This window comes from Triticum aestivum, chromosome 7D, assembly GCF_018294505.1.
Source record: "Triticum aestivum cultivar Chinese Spring chromosome 7D, IWGSC CS RefSeq v2.1, whole genome shotgun sequence".
Taxonomy (NCBI): domain Eukaryota; kingdom Viridiplantae; phylum Streptophyta; class Magnoliopsida; order Poales; family Poaceae; genus Triticum; species Triticum aestivum.
The window spans coordinates 592,679,060-592,703,043 of record NC_057814.1 but is presented as its reverse complement, the minus strand read 5'-3'; the positions used below and the strand labels follow the sequence as shown (position 1 = coordinate 592,703,043).

General features: G+C 48.1%; 1 long non-coding RNA gene and 1 pseudogene across 1 annotated transcript; one reads left to right on the top strand and one right to left on the bottom strand.

The window, feature by feature from the left end:
• The window catches only part of LOC123170228 (probable GTP-binding protein OBGM, mitochondrial), a 69,631-nt pseudogene that overhangs the window by 20,724 nt on the left and 24,923 nt on the right, over positions 1-23,984 (top strand).
• LOC123170229 (uncharacterized) lies at positions 3,604-9,026 on the bottom strand. Its single transcript, XR_006485105.1, has 2 exons — positions 4,518-9,026; positions 3,604-4,416 (listed from the first exon to the last, which is right to left on the bottom strand). It is a non-coding gene; the product is annotated as an uncharacterized lncRNA (long non-coding RNA).

Below are 23,984 nucleotides of genomic sequence, written 5' to 3'. Positions count from 1 at the left end.
ATGTTGGACAAGGAAGACAACGTAATGGGTTATGTTTTCTTATATCTGAAATAAAGTATATTGTCATGGATCATCCAACATGTTGAGCTTGCCTTTCCCCCTCATGCTAGCCAAATTCTTGCACCAAGTAGAGATACTACTTGTGCTTCCAAAAACCCTTAAAACCAGTTTTGCCATGAGAGTCCACCATATCTACCTATGGATTGAGTAAGATCCTTCAAGTAAGTTGTCATCGGTGCAAGCAATAAAAATTGCTCTCTAAATATGTATGATTGATTAGTGTGGAGGAAATAAGCTTTATACAATCTTGTGATGTGGAAGAAATAAAAGCGATGGACTGCATAATAAAGGTCCATATCACAAGTGGCAATATAAAGTGACGTTCTTTCGCATTAAGATTTTGTGCATCCAACCCTGAAAGCGCATGGCAACCTCTGCTTCCCTCTGCGAAGGGCCTATCTTTTACTTTTATCTCTAACCCTTATGCAAGAGTCTTGGTGATCTTCACCTTTCCTTTTTACATTTTATCCTTTGGCAAGCACGGTGTGTTGGAAAGATCCTGATATATATATCCAATTGAATGTAAGTTAGCGTGAACTATTATTTTTGACATTACCCTTGAGGTAAAAGGTTGGGAGACGAAACTATAAGCCCCTATCTTTCTCTGTGTCCGATTAAAACTCCGTAACCACAAGTATTGCATGAGTGTTAGCAATTGTGAAAGACTAAATGATAGTTGAGTATGTGGGCTTGCTGAAAAGCTCTTATGTTGACTCTTTCCGATGTTACGATAAATTGCAATTGCTTCAATGACTGAGATTATAGTTTGTTGGTTCTCAATAAAGTTTCTGATTCATACTTTGCATTGTGAATAGATTATTACTTGAGCATAAGAAATCATATGACAATACCCATATATGTTGCTGTTATTAGAATATCATGATGCCCTCATGTCCGTATTTTATTTTATCGATACCTCTATCTCTAAACATGTGGACATATTTATCGTTATCGGCTTCCGCTTGAGGACAAGCGAGGTCTAAGCTTGGCGGAGTTGATACGTCCATTTTGCATCATGCTTTTATATCGATCTTTATTGCATTATGGGCTGTTATTACACATTATGTCACAATACTTATGCCTATTCTCTCTTATTTTACAAGGTTTACATAAGGAGGGAGAATGCCGGCAGCTGGAATTCTGGGCTGGAAAAGGAGCAAATATTAGAGACCTATTCTGCACAACTCCAAAAGTCCTGAAACTCCACGAAAGTTATTTTTTGAAATAATAAAAAATACTGAGTGGAAGAAATACCATAGGGGGCCCACACCCTGGCCACGAGGGTGGGGGCACGCCCTACCCCCTGGGCGCGCCCCCTGCCTCGTGGGCCCCCTGTTGGCCCTCCGGTGCCCATCTTCTGCTACATGAAGTCTTTCATCCGAAGAAAAATCATAAGTAAGCTTTCGGGACGAGACTCCGCCGCCACAAGGCGGAACCTTGGCGGAACCAATCTAGGGCTCTAGCGGAGCTGTTCTGCCGGGGACACTTCCCTCCGGGAGGGGGAAATCATCGCCATCGACCAGCACCGAGAGAGAAATTTAAAGAGTGTAAAGTAAAAAACATGAGAAGAGGCAGTTGTTGACCGTGGCCTACCCCCTGTCTCGGTTCCGCCAACTTCTTAGAACGGCACCGAGAGAGAACTTTAAAGAGTGTAAAGTAAAAAACATTAGAAGAAGCAGTTGTTGACCGTGGCCTACCCCCTCTCTCAGTGCCGGTCAACTTTCTAGACCGGCACCGAGAGAGAACTTTAGGAGTGTAAAGTAATAAACATGAGAAGAAGCAGTTTTTGACCGTGGCCTACCCCCTCTCTCAGTGCTGGTCAACTTCCTAGATCGCCGGGGCCACCGGATAGCCCATGCACATACATGCGATGGCCTCCTTTGAGAGCACAAGAAGTTTTGAGGCCAATGAAGCAACATGACCCGCACTTCCTGCACAAACCGGACACATTCCCTCTCAATACCCACAGACTATCTCAAAGAATGGGCCTAGACTTGGTCTGTCATCTCGCGATGACATGCACTAACACGGAGAAGCAGTTATTCACCGTGGACTACACCCTCTCGGTGCCGAACAATGCCCTAGACTGCCGGGGCCACCGGATGGGTGCTCGATATAGAGACCGCCCGAGGGGGGAGGGCACCCCTACATGCGTGTGGCCCATGCATATGCATGCAGGGGTGTTGTGCTATTTGAATAAGCAACGCACCTCCTTGACGTGACATGTGCCTCACAAACCACACACACGGGCGGGAACGTCGAGGACCGGTTGCGTCCGTCCCCGAGACAGAATCTTCGGTGGGTGATCCCGTGACAGAACGAGCCTAGACTTGGTCTGTCATGTCGCGATGACATGCACTAACACGAAGAAGCAGTTGTTCACCATGGACTACACCCTCTCGGTGTCGAATAACGCCCTAGACCGCCCGGGCCACCGGATGGGTGCTCGATAAGGAGACCGCCCGAGGGGGGGAGGGCACCCCTACATGCGTGTGGCCCATGCATATGCATGCAGGGGTGGTGTGCAATTTGAATAAGCAACGCACGTCCTTGACATGGCACGTGCCTCAGAAAAAACACACACGGGCGGGAACGTCGAGGACCGGCTGTGTTCGTCCCCGAGACAGATTCTTCGGTGGGTGATCCCGTGACAGAACGGGCCTAGACTTGGTCTGTCATCTCGCGATGACATGCACTAACATGAAGAAGCAGTTATTCCCCGTGGCATACCCCCTCTAGTTGCCGAACAACGCCCTAGACCGCCGGGGCCACCGGAGGGGTGCCGGTCTCTAGAACCGGACGTGGCCCATCTGAAGAAGAAAACACAAGACGGTAATTATGATGTGCTAAGGCTGTTTGCCAAGCATGGAAGAAAACAACAAAAAAAAGTATAATACATATTATACAGAATGCACAAGAAGGAAAGAGATCTAGGTTAGATGCTTTACCGAGAGCCCCTCTAGGAAAAGGTGGCCATTGCCGAGAGCCGAAAATCGACCCTCGGTAACCACTGCTCTAATTTTTTACCCTTCTCTTTTTGTTTTTGTTTTGCACTATCTTTTTTGTATCTCATATTTCATATGCTTTTACGACCAAAGTTTGGAAATTCCATGACTTTTGATGAATTTTTTCGATAAAAGACTTTTGATCCCGTGCGTTGCAACGGGTAAAGTAAGCACTTGTACCTGCTTAAAATCATTATATTGGCTACCTTTTCCCATGGTATAAATGTAGAATGGAACAAAAGTTGGTGAAGCAGAACCCTCAACAGATCGGGACCAGTCCGCTAGAAATGATGCAGAAGACGACCATTCAAAGCTATCCACATATATTCGGTTGCATTTCGGGTTCGAACCGCGCGGTTCAGACGATTGCAGACGTTTTGAGGGTTGGTGTCGAAGATGCCCTTAAATGCTCCTTGAGAGTATAATAATTCATTTAAATTATTTATAAATTATCAAAAGCTTTGAATTCTAATGATTTTGATTATTTAGTATTTTATTGAAGGTTGTTTTATTTGAAGATTATATCTCATTCCAAACGTAAGAAAAATACTCTTGTACTGGCTGATAAAAACAATGTTGTCATCTGGCACACCCATCAGACACGTGTACCTCCACCCACCGCTTTAAAGCTTATCTGGTCTCTAGCGAGATGCATCTGCATCCACATCTTACCTTGCTCGCTTCATCTCCTTTCTCTGATTCTCAGTCCCTCTTAATTCATAGCCTCGCCGATTCTCATGTCGGGTTACCATGCCTTCGTGTCTGATCCTCAGTCCCTCTTAATTCATTGCCTCGCCGAGGATCTCTGCCATGTATTCAGAGTCTGTTTTCTGTCTGTTGATTTTTTAGGAGGCTGGTTAATATTATGGATAATTTGCAATTGTATATATAAATCAATGAGAATCAGTTTTAAGGGATCGAGGTGGGACAAAAATCAAACGTAATCAATGCATGACCAGACCGAGTTTGCGAGCGTGCGCGATGGCTGAACGTACGGGCGATATTTAGGACGTGACCGCGTGTTGATAAAACGCAGGGGCTTTTTGTAAAAAGTGAAACGTTTTTTCTCAGACATCCACTTAAAAACGTACCGCGGGTTTAATAAACAAAAACATAAGAGTTTCTCGCAAAAAGGGCGCGACGGTGAACCCACGAAGTCAATCCGTACTTTATTATTACTAGCAAAAAAGCCCTTGCGTTGCAACGGAAGAAAAATAATATGGTACACCCCTTTCCTGAAGCATGGCTCAGAACCCACCACAACTTCACTTCTTCTATTTGAACATGGCACTCCATTTAGAAATAGTAGCTAGTTCAAAATTATTCAGCCCATATACTATCTTGTTAATTCCTATAAAAATAGATTAAGAGTTAATTAATTAGTCAACCCTTTGAATAGTAATGCTCACCTTTTGTGATATTTGGATTGAATGGTGAACTTCAGAAACTCACCTCATCTCCCCTTCTTCCTAACCTATACCCCCTTCGCTAGTCTCATGAAGACGAGATCTCTGAAGAATCAACATAGTACTTGTACAAAGAAAATAGTTATGTACCAGTAGGAAGCAACAACCCTATGCATGTCCTCACTCTCATATGCCCGTGCGTTGCAACGGGAAAAAACAAATCATCGCATGTTCCAAGCGACCCATCGGTGTTACCACTCTCTTCACCATCATGGTCATGTAGTCCATCTATTCATGACGAACAAGATCAATCTCAGGTAATGAGCCTGATCGTCACAATCTAGCACACACCTTTAGCAATCCCATCATGTGCCTCGCAACGAAAAAAATTATCCCTACACCCTCCTACCAGAATAGAACACATCTAAGTTGATGCCTACAAAATTGTTATAGTACAAAGCAAGCCAAATTTGCCATGCCTCTATGCTAGCAATTTTTTAGTTAAATTGAAAAATAATATAAATTTATTTTTAAGCTACCAAAACTTTGATTAGCTGTTACCACTGAGACAGAAAGTCTGGAATCGAGACACGTATTATTCAGTACATCAAAATATTCAGAGTAGTGGTGTAAAGAAGAAAAACAATAAAAGTAGTCTTTAGAAAAGAACTACATGGTTCACATGGTGGCTCTATTTTTATGCATGTAATGCAGTACAAATTTTATCACATTTGCAGTAAGAGGTTAAAATTTCATGGTAGAGTCGACCTCTGAGTATTTAACTTTCTGTTATTTGTTTAATCCTAATGTAACGCATGGCCGCAACTTGAGTAATCAGACAGACATAAACCATGCGTTGTGAGCTGATAAAAAGAGTAGGTTGAAGATGCTCGCACGGATGTCCTCATGCCCAAAAGTGAATCGCAGACCACTAACCTTTTTCAACAATCCACCTATCTTCTGCTTTGATGGCTGGTTGTAACCATATTGAAACAAAACTGATGATTCACTGAGCAGCTGTGGCGCAAAAAAAAGAAATATTTGAAAAATATAGGGTTTTGCTCACCGTTCGCACAGTATGTTGACTCCTGCTAATGCCATGTCCTTCATCGATTACATTAGACAGATTGGTAGTCAAGATCAATTTATCAGATTCGATAAGGTGGATGAACGCCAAGGGGAAAATAAATTATCAAGGAGAAATATTAATGGAAAGCATTCTCTGTAGAAAAGTGTCAGTAAAAAATTGAATTTATGTGTGGGTCTGCATCTGTTAAATAGAATTGAACAACAACAAAACTGAACTATTTATGTTGTGTCTTCCTAAGCATTCACATGCATGGCTGAAAATGCAATGATATATATTTGATTAAGAAAACGTATGCTCATAGTATAGAAAGTACACATACTTCCTATATTCCAAGCAGACCAGGAAGGAAGTAATGTGGATAACTTATCTTGTCTGGCAATAAATATGGTGCCAAGCCTTTAGCCCAATCATCTCATCCTCGTCCAATGTAGTGGTAGAATTGTGTGATAACCACTGAAAAAAATAGCGCGCTATAACGCTGCTAATAGCACGCTATAGCGTGTAGAGAATTGTCTCGCTAAATCCTTCAATGTACAATGTCTCGCTAATAGCACGTTATAGCGCGCTATAGCAGGCAAATAGCATATTTTTAGGGGTGGCGCTATTTTCTGTAGCGCGCTATTTTTTTCATTGGTGATAACACACAGACACATCTTAATATAATTATTATCTGCATGCATATATATTGGCGTAAGTGTGGATGGCCGGAAAGAAATCCATACCTGAACATCCATGCTGATGGTCCTGAAGAAATCATATGCAGCTGCAGAACTTGTCATGCAAGTCAGAAAAGGGCAGCTCCTCACCCACACGCACGCATGCACAGGATAGATCAGAATAAGATGTACCTGTGAGTTTTGAGTGATTGATCACCCCATGGTGGAGGAGCGAAGAGGCAGGGGATGAGCTTGAGTAGCAGGCGGCCGTTTAGAATTATACAATCCCCTGTTGTTGGATTCATGCTAATGTGGATATACACGATGATTGAGCGCCTTCGCTCAGGCTCGTCATCTCCCTCAACGAAGCAGGTAGACATGGAGACAGAGGGGAGCAGTCACTGCACGCCCCTGGAACTGCCGGTCTGTGCCATAGACAGCCCCGCTGCCGCAGTCCAAGATCCGTGCGGCCTCGTCTCGCGGGTTGCAGAACCTCGTGACACGGCGATCTCGGACAACGATCCCACCAAGCAGTAGTGGATCACAGTACAGCAACAGTAAAACCTCAAAGAGAAACAACGATCGATCGGTCCTAGCTAGAGCACCCGGTCGGAGAGCGACGACAGGCGGCAGAAGAAGTTGAAGCCGGCGGAGGGCATGTCGCCGCGGAACCTGGGGTGACGGAGGTAGAAGAAGCCCATGCCCAGCAGCAGCGCCTTGAACGGCACGGGATAGAGCACAAGCGGTGCGTACCCGGTGGCGCCAGTCGTGGCCAACTTCGTCGCCCAAATCATGGCGCCTACTTGGGCGGCCGTGCGAGCGCCGGCGTACATCGCGTGTTGTGCCAGGCCCGGTTGCGAGGGGCTGGCTTTTTATATCGATCTTGAGCTGGAGACATGTTTGGTCAGATCAGGAATCTGCATCTGTTACGGTCCACGTGACGGAACCGGGCGGGATACATATTTAAGTTTTTACAGGCCCAATAACGTAGACCCACCGACGTTCGATGCACGTCGCCTCGTTCCAGAATTAGTACCACTTACGTATACGTTTTAAATTCAAACTGAAAGCGTAAATTCACGGAAAGAAGCGTATTGTGACGGTGAACTCGACAAAGTCAATCCGTGCTTTATTATTATTAGGGAGAGATTGGAACCCTCCCCGTGGTTCCGCTCCCGCCCCCGCTGTGCATCATCATCCTCATCACGGCTGAGGCTCTTCACCAGCCTCTGCAACCACTACCCCAACGGAGGAGCCTTAATTGTTCGCGATGGGCGCCGACGGCATGATGGCTCTCAAGATCGCAGCAGGGGGCCGGGATAGGGGCACACCACCCCCAGGGTTAGTACTCTAGCGCCGACATACTGACGCTCTCCTTCTGCACTGCCGCCAAGCTCGCCGTTGGTTGGACGCGATCTAGAGTGGTACAGATAAGAGGGAGGAGTAGAGAATTTCTTCATGGGACTGGATCCCAGCGCCGACGGCCAGGACCGCGACCGCGGGGCGGATGAGGAGGCGACAGCAGGAGACATTTTTTCTCAGGAGCCGGGAGAGAGACGGGATCGGGTGCCATGGGGTGCGAGAGGCGACGAGGCTGCGTGGGTGTGGGATCGTGCGTTCGTGGGTTGTGGTTTTTTTTTGGCCTTTTTTTCGGGCGGGGATGGAAGAAGCGGTGGGAGGACTTTCGATAGCTAGCGATAGAAGGGGGTTGAACCACGAGAGGAGGTCGAACCATCACGACGTTCGATCCCTCTTTAATAGTAGAGATAGTTAAATGGCCGATGTACTTATATTAGAAATATTTATTACTCTGCATCCCTGCCCATGCAGAACAACAAATGTCGTTAACTTCAACTTAATTTCCAAACAAATCCCTGCAGGCCCATGGAAAAGAAGATGCTTGCATCTAAAGCAGTAAAAATATATCCTAGTTTCTCATGAGAAGCTACCAACAGGCAAAGAAGATGAGTTGTCATCAGAATAAAAACATAACATAAGCATCTTGCCTTCGATGGCCCCGATGCATATTTCAAAAAGAATTGGTCAATGAATACACTTTAAAGTGTAAATGTTGATTCTTGAACCATTAAGATTGAGATCTGGATGAGTTTGCAAACCTTGATTGATTAGAGATCAATTGCTTATCCATTGACATACGTGTGTTCTCATATGCAGACTAACTATATTGGACAAAGTAAGAGAGGCTTAAGATCTAAACTATAGGCAAGAAAGATTAGAAGCACCAGATCATCATGGACGTACCTGTTCAACATGAAATTTGACTGAATGTTGACCAATGAGCTTCAAATCCACCTGGTCTTCCAACTCAATAGCATCTCTCCCTGCACTGGATCTCTTAAATTTCTTAAAAGGTCACCAACAGCAAAAACCTACCCCCAAGAAAATCAACATGCCGCTCCACCGGGCCACGCCGCCGCTGTGTCCACAGAATCATGTATCCTCCAGATCTCTGCGCCGCCGAGCGTAGACTCTGCCTCATCCACGTCCCTCTTAACCACATCGCTGCAGCGCCGGCCAGGTGGCATGATGCCGCGCTAGTGAGCAGCATCACGTTGAGATTAGCTCGCCACGGCATGCGCCAGGACCCCGGCCCGCCGCACCACCTCGGCGCACAGCATCAGCCCCGTCCAGGCGCCCAGGTACACCTCCAGGGAGCCGTCCCACGCGCCAACTACGTTGATTCGATCCGCTGTCAGGGCGGCCGAGGATGAGGCCTAGGGCATGACCTCGCCGAACGCCATCGGTGATCGATCAGGTCATGGAGTGCTGGGGTTTCGACGAGTTGGGGTTGGGGAGGCGGCTAGTGCCTTTTCAGGACGGGAGGAGTTATTTTTTTAGGGAAGGACGGGAAGGAGGTGCGTGCTGTGAAAGAAACTCAGGGCTGGCTGGATTCTTTGTTGGGCCAAATTGGATTTACGTGTGAATTTGACGTACAGGCAAAAAACAAAACGTCGTATATGGCCCGAAACTACAGACGGTTCCCCGAATTAGTACCACCTCGCCTATATGTTTTAAAATCAAACTGAAAGCGTAAATTCACGGGAAGAAGCGTATTGTGACGGTGAACCCGACAAAGTCAATCCGTGCTTTATTATTAGGGAAAGATATATATATATATATATATATATATATATATATATATATATATATATATATATATATATATATATATATGCTTTTTGGGTTAGATTTGTTCAAAACTCAACTTTAAAGAGTGTAAAGTAAAAATATGAGAAGAAGCAGTTGCTGACCGTGGCCTACCCCCTCTCTCGGTGCCGGTCAACTTTCTAGACCGGCACCGAGAGAGAACTTTAAAGAGTGTAAAGTAATAAACATGAGAAGAGGCAGTTGTTGACCGTGGCCTACCCCCTCTCTCGGTGCCGGTCAACTTCCTAGACCGCCGGGGCTACCGGATAGCCCATGCATATACATGCGATGGCCTCCTTTGAGAGCATAAGAAGTTTCGAGGCCAACGGAGCAACAGGACCCGCACTTCCTGCACAAACCGGACACATTCCCTCTCGATACCCATAGACTATCTCGAAGAATGGGCCTAGACTTGGTCTGTCATCTCGCGATGACATGCACTAACACGGAGAAACAGTTATTCACCGTGGACTACACCCTCTCGGTGCCGAACAATGCCCTAGACCGCCGGGACCACCGGATGGGTGCTCCATATAGAGACCGCCCGAGGGGGGAGGGCACCCCTACATGGGTGTGGCCCATGCATATGCATGCGGGGGTGGTGTGCTATTTGAATAAGCAACGCACGTCCTTGACGTGACACATGCCTCACAAACCACACACACGGGCGGGAACGTCGAGGACCGGCTGCGTCCGTCCCCGAGACAGAATCTTCGGTGGGTGATTTCGTGACAGAACGAGCCTAGACTTGGTCTGTCATCTCGCGATGACATGCACTAACACGGAGAAGCAGTTATTCACCGTGGACTACACCCTCTCGGTGCCGAATAACGCCCTAGACCGCCGGGGCCACCAGATGGGTGCTCGATATGGAGACCGTCCGAGGGGGGGAGGGCACCCCTACATGTGTGTGGCCCATCCATATGCATGCAGGGGTGGTGTGCTATTTGAATAAGCAACGCACGTCCTTAACGTGGCACGTGCCTCACAAACCACACACACGGGCGGGAACATCAAGGACCGGCTGCGTTCGTCCCCGAGACAGAGTCTTCGGTGGGTGATCCAGTGACAGAACGGGCGTAGACTTGGTCTGTCATCTCGCGATGACATGCACTAACACGAAGAAACGGTTATTCCCCGTGGCCTACACCCTCTAGGTGCCGAACAACGCCCTAGACCGCCGGGGCCACCGGAGGGTTGCCGGTCTCTAGAACCGGATAAGGCCCATCTGAAGAAGAAAACACAAGACGGTAATTATGATGTGCTAAGGTTGTTTGCCAAGCATGGAAGAAAACAACAAAAAAAGTATAATACATATTATCGAGAATGCACAAGAAGGAAAGAGATCTAGGTTAGATGCTTTACCGAGAGCCCCTCTCGGAAAAGGTGGCCATTACCGAGAGCAAAAAATCGACCCTCAGTAACCACTGCTCTAATTTTGTTCCCTTCTCTTTTTGTTTTTGTTTTGCACTATCTTTTTTGTATCTCATATTTCATATGCTTTTACGACCAAAGTTTGGAAATTCCATGACTTTTGATGAATTTTTTCGATAAAAGACTTTTGATGCACTCATAGATAGATAGATAGATAGATAGATAGATAGATAGATATATGCTTTTTCGGTTAAATTTGTTCAAAACTCAACTTTAAAGAGTGTAAAGTAAAAAACATGAGAAGAAGCAGTTGTTGACAGTGGCCTACCCACTCTCTCGGAGCCGGTCAACTTTCTAGACCGGCACCGAGAGAGAACATTAAAGAGGTTAAAGTAAAAAAACATGAGAAGAGCCAGTTGTTGACCGTGGCCTACCCCCTCTCTCGGTGCCGGCCAACTTTGTAGAACGGCACCGAGAGAGAACTTTAAAGAGTGTAAAGTAAAAAAACATGAGAAGAAGCAGTTGCTGACCGTGGCCTACCCCCTCTCTCGGTGTCGGTCAACTTTCTAGACCGGCACCGAGAGAGAACTTTAAAGAGTGTAAAGTAATAAACATGAGAAGAAGCAGTTGTTGACCGTGGCCTTCCCCCTCTCTCGGTGCCGGTCAACTTCCTAGACCGCTGGGGCCACCGGATAGCCCATGCATATACATGCGATGGCCTCCTTTGAGAGCACAAGAAGTTTCGAGGCCGAGCAACAGGACCCGCACTTCCTGCACAAACTAGACGCATTCCCTCTCGATACCCATAGACTATCTCGAAGAACGGGCCAAGACTTGGTCTGTCATCTCGCGATGACATGCACTAACACGGAGAAGCAGTTATTCACCATGGACTACACCCTCTCGGTGCCGAACAATGCCCTAGACCGCCGGGACCACCGATGGGTGCTCGATATAGAGACCGCCCGAGGGGGGAGGGCACCCCTACATGGGTGTGGCCCATGCATATGCATGCAGGGGTGGTGTGCTATTTGAATAAGCAACGCACGTCCTTGACGTGACACATGCCTCACAAACCACACACACGGGCGGGAACGTCGAGGACCGGCTGCGTCCGTCCCCGAGACAGAATCTTCGGTGGGTGATTTCGTGACAGAACGAGCCTAGACTTGGTCTGTCATCTCGCGATGACATGCACTAACACGGAGAAGCAGTTATTCACCGTGGACAACAACCTCTCGGTGTCGAATAACGCCCTAGACCGCCGGGGCCACCAGATGGGTGCTCGATATAGAGACCGTCCGAGGGGGGAGGGCACCCCTACATGTGTGTGGCCCATCCATATGCATGCAGGGGTGGTGTGCTATTTGAATAAGCAACGCACGTCCTTGACGTGGCACGTGCCTCACAAACCACACACACGGGCGGGAACATCAAGGACCGGCTGCGTTCGTCCCCGAGACAGAGTCTTCGGCGGGTGATCCAGTGACAGAACGGGCGTAGACTTGGTCTGTCATCTCGCGATGACATGCACTAACACGAAGAAACGGTTATTCCCCGTGGCCTACACCCTCTAGGTGCCGAACAACGCCCTAGACCGCCGGGGCCACCGGAGGGTTGCCGGTCTCTAGAACCGGATGAGGCCCATCTGAAGAAGAAAACACAAGACGGCAATTATGATGTGCTAAGGTTGTTTGCCAAGCATGGAAGAAAACAACAACAAAAAGTATAATACATATTATCGAGAATGCACAAGAACGAAAGAGATCTAGGTTAGATGCTTTACCGAGAGCCCCTCTCGGAAAAGGTGGCCATTACCGAGAGCAAAAAATCGACCCTCAGTAACCACTGCTCTAATTTTGTTCCCTTCTCTTTTTGTTTTTGTTTTGCACTATCTTTTTTGTATCTCATATTTCATATGCTTTTACGACCAAAGTTTGGAAATTCCATGACTTTTGATGAATTTTTTCGATAAAAGACTTTTGATGCACTCATAGATAGATAGATAGATAGATATATGCTTTTTGGGTTAAATTTGTTCAAAACTCAACTTTAAAGAGTGTAAAGTAAAAAACATGAGAAGAAGCAGTTGTTGACCGTGGCCTACCCCCTCTCTCGGTGCCGGTCAACTTTCTAGACCGGCACCGGGAGAGAACTTTAAAGAGTGTAAAGTAAAAAACATGAGAAGAGGCAGTTGTTGACCGTGGCCTACCCCCTCCCTCGGTGCCGGCCAACTTCCTAGAACGGCACCGAGAGAGAACTTTAAAGAGTGTAAAGTAAAAAACATGAGAAGAAGCAGTTGTTGACCGTGGCCTACCCCCTCTCTCGGTGCCGGTCAACTTTCTAGACCGGCACCGAGAGAGAACTTTAAAGAGTGTAAAGTAATAAACATGAGAAGAAGCAGTTGTTGACCGTGGCCTACCCCCTCTCTCGGTGCCGGTCAACTTCCTAGACCGCCGGGGCCACCGGATAGCCCATGCATATACATGCGATGGCCTCCTTTGAGAGCACAAGAAGTTTCGAGGCCAACGGAGCAACAGGACCCGCACTTCCTGCACAAACCGGACACATTCCCTCTCGATACCCATAGACTATCTCGAAGAACGGGCCTAGACTTGGTCTGTCGTCTCGCGATGACATGCACTAACACGGAGAAGCAGTTATTCACCATGGACTACAGTCTCTCGGTGCCGAACAATGCCCCAGACCGCCGGGGCCACCGGATGGGTGCTCGATATAGAGATCGCCCGAGGGGGGGGGGCACCCCTACATGGGTGTGGCCCATGCATATGCATGCACGGGTGGTGTGCTATTTGAATAAGCAACGCACGTCCTTGACGTGACACGTGCCTCACAAACCACACACACGGGCGGGAACGTCGAGGACCGGCTGCGTCCGTCCCCGAGACAGAATCTTCGGTGGGTGATTTCGTGACAGAACGAGCCTAGACTTGGTCTGTCATCTCGCGATGACATGCACTAACACGGAGAAGCAGTTATTCACCGTGGACTACACCCTCTCGGTGCCGAATAACGCCCTAGACCGCCGGGGCCACCGGATGGGTGCTCGATATGGAGACCGCCCGAGGGGGGGAGGGCACCCCTACATGTGCGTAGCCCATCCATATGCATGCAGGGGTGGTGTGCTATTTGAATAAGCAACGCACGTCCTTGACGTGGCACGTGCCTCACAAACCACACACACGGGCGGGAACATCAAGGACCGGCTGCGTTCGTCCCCGAGACAGAGTCTTCGGCGGGTGATCCAGTGACAGAACGGGCGTAGACTTGGTCTGTCATCTCGCGATGACATGCACTAACACGAAGAAACGGTTATTCCCCATGGCCTACACCCTCTAGGTGCCGAACAACGCCCTAGACCGCCGGGGCCACCGGAGGGTTGCCGGTCTCTAGAACCAGATGAGGCCCATCTAAAGAAGAAAACACAAGACGGTAATTATGATGTGCTAAGGTTGTTTGCCAAGCATGGAAGAAAACAACAAAAAAAAGTATAATACATATTATCGAGAATGCACAAGAAGGAAAGAGATCTAGGTTAGATGCTTTACCGAGAGCCCCTCTCGGAAAAGGTGGCCATTACCGAGAGCAAAAAATCGACCCTCAGTAACCACTGCTCTAATTTTGTTCCCTTCTCTTTTTGTTTTTGTTTCGCACTATCTTTTTTGTATCTCATATTTCATATGCTTTTACGACCAAAGTTTGGAAATTCCATGACTTTTGATGAATTTTTTCGATAAAAGACTTTTGATGCACTCATAGATAGATAGATAGATAGATATATGCTTTTTGGGTTAAATTTGTTCAAAACTCAACTTTAAAGAGTGTAAAGTAAAAAACATGAGAAGAAGCAGTTGTTGACAGTGGCCTACCCCCTCTCTCGGAGCCGGTCAACTTTCTAGACCGGCACCGAGAGAGAACATTAAAGAGGTTAAAGTAAAAAAACATGAGAAGAGCCAGTTGTTGACCGTGGCCTACCCCCTCTCTCGGTGCCGGCCAACTTTGTAGAACGGCACCGAGAGAGAACTTTAAAGAGTGTAAAGTAAAAAAACATGAGAAGAAGCAGTTGCTGACCGTGGCCTACCCCCTCTCTCGGTGCCGGTCAACTTTCTAGACCGGCACCGAGAGAGAACTTTAAAGAGTGTAAAGTAATAAACATGAGAAGAAGCAGTTGTTGACCGTGGCCTGCCCCCTCTCTCGGTGCCGGTCAACTTCCTAGACCGCTGGGGCCACCGGATAGCCCATGCATATACATGCGATGGCCTCCTTTGAGAGCACAAGAAGTTTCGAGGCCAACGGAGCAACAGGACCCGCACTTCCTGCACAAACCGGACACATTCCCTCTCGATACCCATAGACTATCTCGAAGAACGGGCCTAGACTTGGTCTGTCATCTCGCGATGACATGCACTAACACGGAGAAGCAGTTATTCACCATGGACTACACCCTCTCGGTGCCGAACAATGCCCTAGACCGCCGGGGCCACCGGATGGGTGCTCGATATAGAGACCGCCCGAGGGGGGGAGGGCACCCCTACATGGTGTGGCCCATGCATATGCATGCACGGGTGGTGTGCTATTTGAATAAGCAACGCACGTCCTTGACGTGACACGTGCCTCACAAACCACACACACGGGCGGGAACGTCGAGGACCGGCTGCGTCCGTCCCCGAGACAGAATCTTCGGTGGGTGATTCCGTGACAGAACGAGCCTAGACTTGGTCTGTCATCTCGCGATGACATGCACTAACACGGAGAAGCAGTTATTCACCGTGGACTACACCCTCTCGGTGCCGAATAACGCCCTAGACCGCCGGGGCCACCAGATGGGTGCTCGATATGGAGACCGTCCGAGGGGGGGAGGGCACCCCTACATGTGTGTGGCCCATCCATATGCATGCAGGGGTGGTGTGCTATTTGAATAAGCAACGCACGTCCTTGACGTGGCACGTGCCTCACAAACCACACACACGGGCGGGAACATCAAGGACCGGCTGCGTTCGTCCCCGAGACAGAGTCTTCGGCGGGTGATCCAGTGACAGAACGGGCGTAGACTTGGTCTGTCATCTCGCGATGACATGCACTAACACGAAGAAACGGTTATTCCCCGTGGCCTACACCCTCTAGGTGCCGAACAACGCCCTAGACCGCCGGGGCCACCGGTGGGTTGCCGGTCTCTAGAACCGGATGAGGCCCATCTGAAGAAGAAAACACAAGACGGTAATTATGATGTGCTAAGGTTGTTTGCCAAGCATGGAAGAAAACAACAAAAAAAAGTATAATACATATTATCGAGAATGCACAAGAAGGAAAGAGATCTAGGTTAGATGCTTTACCGAGAGCCCCTCTCGGAAAAGGTGGCCATTACCGAGAGCAAAAAATCGACCCTCAGTAACCACTGTTCTAATTTTGTTCCCTTCTCTTTTTATTTTTGTTTTGCACTATCTTTTTTGTATCTCATATTTCATATGCTTTTACGACCAAAGTTTGGAAATTCCATGACTTTTGATGAATTTTTTCGATAAAAGACTTTTGATGCACTCATAGATAGATAGATAGATATATGCTTTTTGGGTTAAATTTGTTCAAAACTCAACTTTAAAGAGTGTAAAGTAAAAAACATCAGAAGAAACAGTTGTTGACAGTGGCCTACCCCCTCTCTCAGAGCCGGTCAACTTTCTAGACCGGCACCGAGAGAGAACATTAAAGAGGTTAAAGTAAAAAAACATGAGAAGAGCCAGTTGTTGACCGTGGCCTACCCCCTCTCTCGGTGCCGGCCAACTTTGTAGAACGGCACCGAGAGAGAACTTTAAAGAGTGTAAAGTAAAAAAACATGAGAAGAAGCAGTTGCTGACCGTGGCCTACCCCCTCTCTCGGTGCCGGTCAACTTTCTAGACCGGCACCGAGAGAGAACTTTAAAGAGTGTAAAGTAATAAACATGAGAAGAAGCAGTTGTTGACCGTGGCCTACCCCCTCTCTCGGTGCCGGTCAACTTCCTAGACCGCCGGGGCGACCGGATAGCCCATGCATATTCATGCGATGGCCTCCTTTGAGAGCATAAGAAGTTTCGAGGCCAACGGAGCAACAGGACCCGCACTTCCTGCACAAACCGGACACATTCCCTCTCGATACCCATAGACTATCTCGAAGAACGGGCCTAGACTTGGTCTGTCATCTCACGATGACATGCACTAACACGGAGAAGCAGTTATTCACCGTGGACTACAATCTCTAGGTGCCGAACAATGCCCTAGACCGCCGGGGCCACCGGATGGGTGCTCGATATGGAGACCGCTCGAGGGGGAGGAGGGCACCCCTACATGCGTGTGGCCCATGCATATGCATGCAGGGGTGGTGTGCTATTTGAATAAGCAACGCACGTCCTTGACGTGGCACGTGCCTCACAAACAACACACACGGGCGGGAACATCAAGGACCGGCTGCGTTCGTCCCCGAGACAGAGTCTTCGGTGGGTGATCCAGTGACAGAACGGGCGTAGACTTGGTCTGTCATCTCGCGATGACATGCACTAACACGAAGAAACGGTTATTCCCCGTGGCCTACACCCTCTAGGTGCCGAACAACGCCCTAGACCGCCGGGGCCACCGGAGGGTTGCCGGTCTCTAGAACCGGATGAGGCCCATCTGAAGAAGAAAACACAAGAGGGTAATTATGATGTGCTAAGGTTGTTTGCCAAGCATGGAAGAAAACAACAAAAAAAAGTATAATACATATTATTGAGAATGCACAAGAAGGAAAGAGATCTAGGTTAGATGCTTTACCGAGAGCCCCTCTCGGAAAAGGTGGCCATTACCGAGAGCAAAAAATCGACCCTCAGTAACCACTGCTCTAATTTTGATCCCTTCTCTTTTTATTTTTGTTTTGCACTATCTTTTTTGTATCTCATATTTCATATGCTTTTACGACCAAAGTTTGGAAATTCCATGACTTTTGATGAATTTTTTCGATAAAAGACTTTTGATGCACTCATAGATAGATATATAGATAGATAGATATATGCTTTTTGGGTAAAATTTGTTCAAAACTCAGCTTTAAAGAGTGTAAAGTAGAAAACATGAGAAGAAGCAGTTGTTGACAGTGGCCTACCCCCTCTCTCGGAGCCGGTCAACTTTCTAGACCGGCACCGAGAGAGAACATTAAAGAGGTTAAAGTAAAAAAACATGAGAAGAGCCAGTTGTTGACCGTGGCCTACCCCCTCTCTCGGTGCCGGCCAACTTTGTAGAACGGCACCGAGAGAGAACTTTAAAGAGTGTAAAGTAAAAAAACATGAGAAGAAGCAGTTGCTGACCGTGGCCTACCCCCTCTCTCGGTGCCGGTCAACTTTCTAGACCGGCACCGAGAGAGAACTTTAAAGAGTGTAAAGTAATAAACATGAGAAGAAGCAGTTGTTGACCGTGGCCTACCCCCTCTCTCGGTGCCGGTCAACTTCCTAGACCGCCGGGGCGACCGGATAGCCCATGCATATACATGCGATGGCCTCCTTTGAGAGCATAAGAAGTTTCGAGGCCAACGGAGCAACAGGACCCGCACCTCCTGCACAAACCGGACACATTCCCTCTCGATACCCATAGACTATCTCGAAGAACGGGCCTAGACTTGGTCTGTCATCTCGCGATGACATGCACTAACACGGAGAAGCAGTTATTCACCGTGGACTACACTCTCTAGGTGCCGAACAATGCCCTAGACCGCCGGGGCCACCGGATGGGTGCTCGATATGGAGACCGCCCGAGGGGGGGAGGGCACCCCTACATGCGTGTAGCCCATGCATATGCATGCAGGGGTGGTGTGCTATTTGAATAAGCAACGCACGTCCTTGATGTGACACGTGCCTCACAAACCACACACACGGGCGGGAACGTCGAGGACCGGCTGCGCCCGTCCCCGAGACAGAATCTTCGGTGCGTGATCCCATGACAGAACGATCCTAGACTTGGTCTGTCATCTCGTGATGACATGCACTAACACGGAGAAGCAGTTATTCACCGTGGACTACACCCTCTCGGTGCCGAATAACTCCCTAGACCGTCGGGGCCACCGGATGGGTGCTCGATATGGAGACCGCTCGAGGGGGAGGAGGGCACCCCTACATGCGTGTGGCCCATGCATATGCATGCAGGGGTGGTGTGCTATTTGAATAAGCAACGCACGTCCTTGACGTGGCACGTGCCTCACAAACCACACACATGGGCGGGAACATCAAGGACCGGCTGCGTTCGTCCCCGAGACAGAGTCTTCGGTGGGTGATCCAGTGACAGAACGGGCGTAGACTTGGTCTGTCATCTCGCGATGACATGCACTAACACGAAGAAGCAGTTATTCCCCGTGGCCTACCCCCTCTAGGTGCCGAACAACGCCCTAGACCGCCGGGGCCACCGGAGGGTGCCGGTCTCTAGAACCGGATGAGGCCCATCCGAAGAAGAAAACACAAGACGGTAATTATGATGTGCTAAGGTTGTTTGCCAAGCATGGAAGAAAACAACAAAAAAAGTATAATACATATTATCGAGAATGCACAAGAAGGAAAGAGATCTAGGTTAGATGCTTTACCGAGAGCCCCTCTCGGAAAAGGTGGCCATTACCGAGAGCAAAAATCGACCCTCAGTAACCACTGCTCTAATTTTTTCCCCTTCTCTTTTTGTTTTTGTTTTGCACTATCTTTTTGTGTCTCATATTTCATATGCTTTTACGACCAAAGTTTGGAAATTCCATGACTTTTGATTAATTTTTCTGATAAAAGACTTTTGATGCACTCATAGATATAGATAATAGATAGATATGCTTTTTGGGTTAAATTTGTTCAAAACTCAACTTTAAAGAGTGTAAAGTAAAAAACATGAGAAGAAGCAGTTGTTGACCGTGGCCTACCCCCTCTCTCGGTGCCGGTCAACTTTCTAGACCGGCACCGAGAGAGAACTTTAAAGAGTGTAATTAAAAACATGAGAAGAAGTAGTTGTTGACCGTAGCCTACCCCCTCTCTCGGTGCCGGCCAACTTCCTAGAACGGCATCGAGAGAGAACTTTAAAGAGTGTAAAGTAAAAAAACATGAGAAGAAGCAGTTGTTGACCGTGGAATACACCCTCTCGGTGCCGGTCAACTTTCTAGACCGGCACCGAGAGAGAAATTTAAAGAGTGTAAAGTAATAAACATGAGAAGAAGCAGTTGTTGACCGTGGCCTACCCCCTCTCTCGGTGCCGGTCAACTTCCTAGACCGCCGGGGCCACCGGATAGCCCATGCATATACATGCGATGACCTCCTTTGAGAGCACAAGAAGTTTCGAGGCCAACGGAGCAACAGGACCCGCACTTCCTACACAAACCGGACACATTCCCTCTCGATACCCATAGACTATCTCGAAGAACGGGCCTAGACTTGGTCTGTCATCTCGCGATGACATGCACTAACACGGAGAAGCAGTTATTCACCGTGGACTACACCCTCTCGGTGCCGAACAATGCCCTAGACCGCCGGGGCCACCGGATGGGTGCTCGATATGGAGACTGCCCGAGGGGGGAGGGCACCCCTACATGCGTGTGGCCCATGCATATGCATGCATGGGTGGTGTGCTATTTGAATAAGCTACGCACGTCCTTGACGTGACACGTGCCTCACAAACCACACACACGGGCGGGAACGTCGAGGACCGGCTGCGCCCGTCCCCGAGACAGAATCTTCGGTGCGTGATCCCATGACAAAACGAGCCTAGACTTGGTCTGTCATCTCGTGATGACATGCACTAACACGGAGAAGCAGTTATTCACTGTGGACTACACCCTCTCGGTGCCGAATAACGCCCTAGACCGTCGGGGCCACCGGATGGGTGCTCGATATGGAGACCGCTCGAGGGGGAGGAGGGCACCCCTACATGCGTGTGGCCCATGCATATGCATGCAGGGGTGGTGTGCTATTTGAATAAGCAACGCACGTCCTTGACGTGGCACGTGTCTCACAACACACACGGGCGGGAACGTCGAGGACCGGCTGCGTTCGTCCATGAGACAGAGTCTTCGGTGGGTGATCCCGTGACAGAACGGGCCTAGACTTGGTCTGTCATCTCGCGATGACATGCACTAACACGAAGAAGCAGTTATTCCCCGTGGCCTACCCCCTCTAGGTGCCGAACAACACCCTAGACCGCCGGGGCCACCGGAGGGGTGCCGGTCTCTAGAACCGGACGAGGCCCATCTGAAGAAGAAAACACAAGACGGTAATTATGATGTGCTAAGGTTGTTTGCCAAGCATGGAAGAAAACAACAACAACAAAAAGTATAATACATATTTTCCAGAATGCACAAGAAGGAAAGAGATCTAGGTTAGATGCTTTACCGAGAGCTCCTCTCGGAAAAGGTGGCCATTACCGAGAGCCGAAAATTGACCCTCGGTAACCACTGCTCTACCGAGAGTCCTCTCGGCATAACTGCAATAGCCAAGTGCCTTCAGCTTCCAGCGCATGCCTCTTTGCCGAGTACCGCCCTCGGTAAAATTTTGTTCCCAGTTCTGTTCACACTTTTTTTGCTCGAGTGCAGCAAAAACATTTATACAATACTCAAACTTGCATTTCAAGTCACACAGGTTAACAACAAACTCACATAAGCATTAATCCATAAATAGTTCACACAAGCTTCATTTCAAATCACAAACTAGCTCTTTAGTACAAGTGCCTACTTACTAATTAAACAACAAAGTGGTCTACATGCATGCACCATATGATAAAAAGCAACACCACAATTATGACAAACTGAAAGAGAATTATGAAGTTCTTCAATCCACTGAACCAGCTAAGCCTTGTCTGGCTTGCACCATTGCGTTCATCAGTTTTTCTCTTTTGCTTAAGCAAATACTGATTGTAATGATACTCTGCCGTCTCTCTGTTGTCGAATGATTCGTGGGAGTTGCCTTCATAACGAAGTATTTGTTCATTGCATTCCGATAATGAATTGTTGACTCCTTGACACCGTCCTCTGTACACCACGTACCACTTCATCTACAAAAGAACAAGAAATAATGCACATCATACATAATCAACATAAGCATTCATCACTCATACAATCAAAAGCATCGCAAGTGGCCATCCAAGTCCATATCAGCAGGTACTTAAGGATACAACTAAATCAACGTCAAACTATCTAGGTGACTACTCCGAGGTGTAGTTGGTGAAACCAGTGATCGTCGAGTCAGAGCACGTGGGGGCATCCCCCACAGTGGAGGACCAAGCGTCGTCGGGAATGATGGTCGGTGGACTCAATGGCTCCTTACGTGGTGGAGCCTTGCCCTCCTTAGTTGGGGGATTCTTCTTGGCCAGATCCACAAAAAACTTCATTATGATCAGATGTGGGTTCTTCTCAAGCAGTTCCTCCAAGCAGTCCTCGGCGCTCTTCTCCGTGTCCGTGGAGTCGACCCTAATGGAAGCTTCGCCGTTGGAGGAAGCCATAGCCAAAAAATGGATCGATGCTAACACCTTTCATCACACAATGGAAAATAAGATAAGAATCAAACATGAAAGATATAACATGAAGAGCTCACGTAGATCGATCGCCATCATCAAAAGTCGATTTTCTTCCTCCAAGAACAACTCTCAACGACACTCTCTCACGTATATACGGTGGACACTCTCGCTGGTGATGGTATATATGGTGGACACTCTCTCATGGGTATTTTAACTTTCGGTGATGGTTGAGATGGGTGAGCCCCTCGTGCGTTATCAAGATATAACATGAGGAGGAGCTCACACAGATCACCGTCATCGTTCAAAAGTTGATTTTTGTTCCTCCAAAGAACAACTCTCATCAACACTCTCTCACGTATCTCATCGGTCACATCCACACATAGCATCCATGCATACAACATTATCAACAATTATCTACATTTTTTCTTTTGATATAGAAAAAATGTATCTACATGGCATCCATCCATCTATCAATCCATCCATCCATCTATCAATCCATCCATCTATCTATGCATCCATCTATCAATCCATCTGTCTATGCACACATGGAGAGGAGGAGGGGGGCTCACCGGAGGGAGGAGCTCGGTGTGGTGGGGGCGGCGGTGGAGGTTGCGCCGGCCGGTGGAGGGGGCGCCGGCCGGTGGAGGGGCGCCGGTCGGTGGGGAGCAGAGGAGAGGAGAGGAGTGGAGGGGCACCGGTCGGTGGGGAGCAGAGAGAAGAAAAAACAGGGGGATATGCTTAAGTAGTCGACGTCACCTTTACTGAGTGCTTGTCGGTGCGCCACTTTTACCGCGTAACTCTCGGAAAATATGTCCCCCTAGATCTAGGTTACACTTTTACAGAGAGTAACTCTCGGAAAGGTGGACATTACCGAGAGCCGATGTCGACCCTCGGTAACCACTGCTCTAATTTTTTCCCCTTCTCTTTTTGTTTTTGTTTGGCACTATCTTTTTTGTATCTTATATTTCATATGTTTTTACGACCAAAGTTTGGAAATTCCATGACTTTTGATGAGTTTTTTCGATAAAAGACTTTTGATGCACTCATACATATATATATATATATATATATATATATATATATATATATATACATATGCTTTTTGGGTTAGATTGGTTTCAAAACTCAACTTTAAAGAGTGTAAAGTAAAAAACATGTGGCGTGAATATTATTAAATACTCGGAGCGTGATAAAATCATGAGTTTTTTACACGACGTGGGCACATGTGCTATAGGACTGATGGTAATTTTTCATAATTTTTTGTGATGGAGAAGTATCTCAGCACTTCCGTCTCCGCGGATTGCTCTTCGCGTGTCTATGACTGTGGCCGGGGGCCTCCGGGGGCTAGCACATGCCGCCAAATCTTGCGTAGGCGGCCTCTCACAAGTCAGGAAGTGTTGTGGCGGTTGCAAATGCCCCACACGCGTCTCCGGGGTGTGCCCCCCTCACGGACGGCGCCGCCGCCGACACCTGGAGGGGGGAAACGGACGCGTCGGGTCTACACGGATGGGATCTTGCTGTGGCTTTAGCCCGGATGTTGCTCCAAAGTGTTCCTATGGGCTGACCTAACACAACCGGGTGGAGAGTTCCACTGGTCAAAGCACGTCCGTGCAACGTCAAAGGGCTAGATCCCGTGGTCAAACGCTACAAGGTTAGGCGGGACAGGGGCCCTGGGGGGGTAGCAATGCCACCGGAGCATCGCACCGGGCCCTCATACATGCCGTACGGTGTGGTGGTAT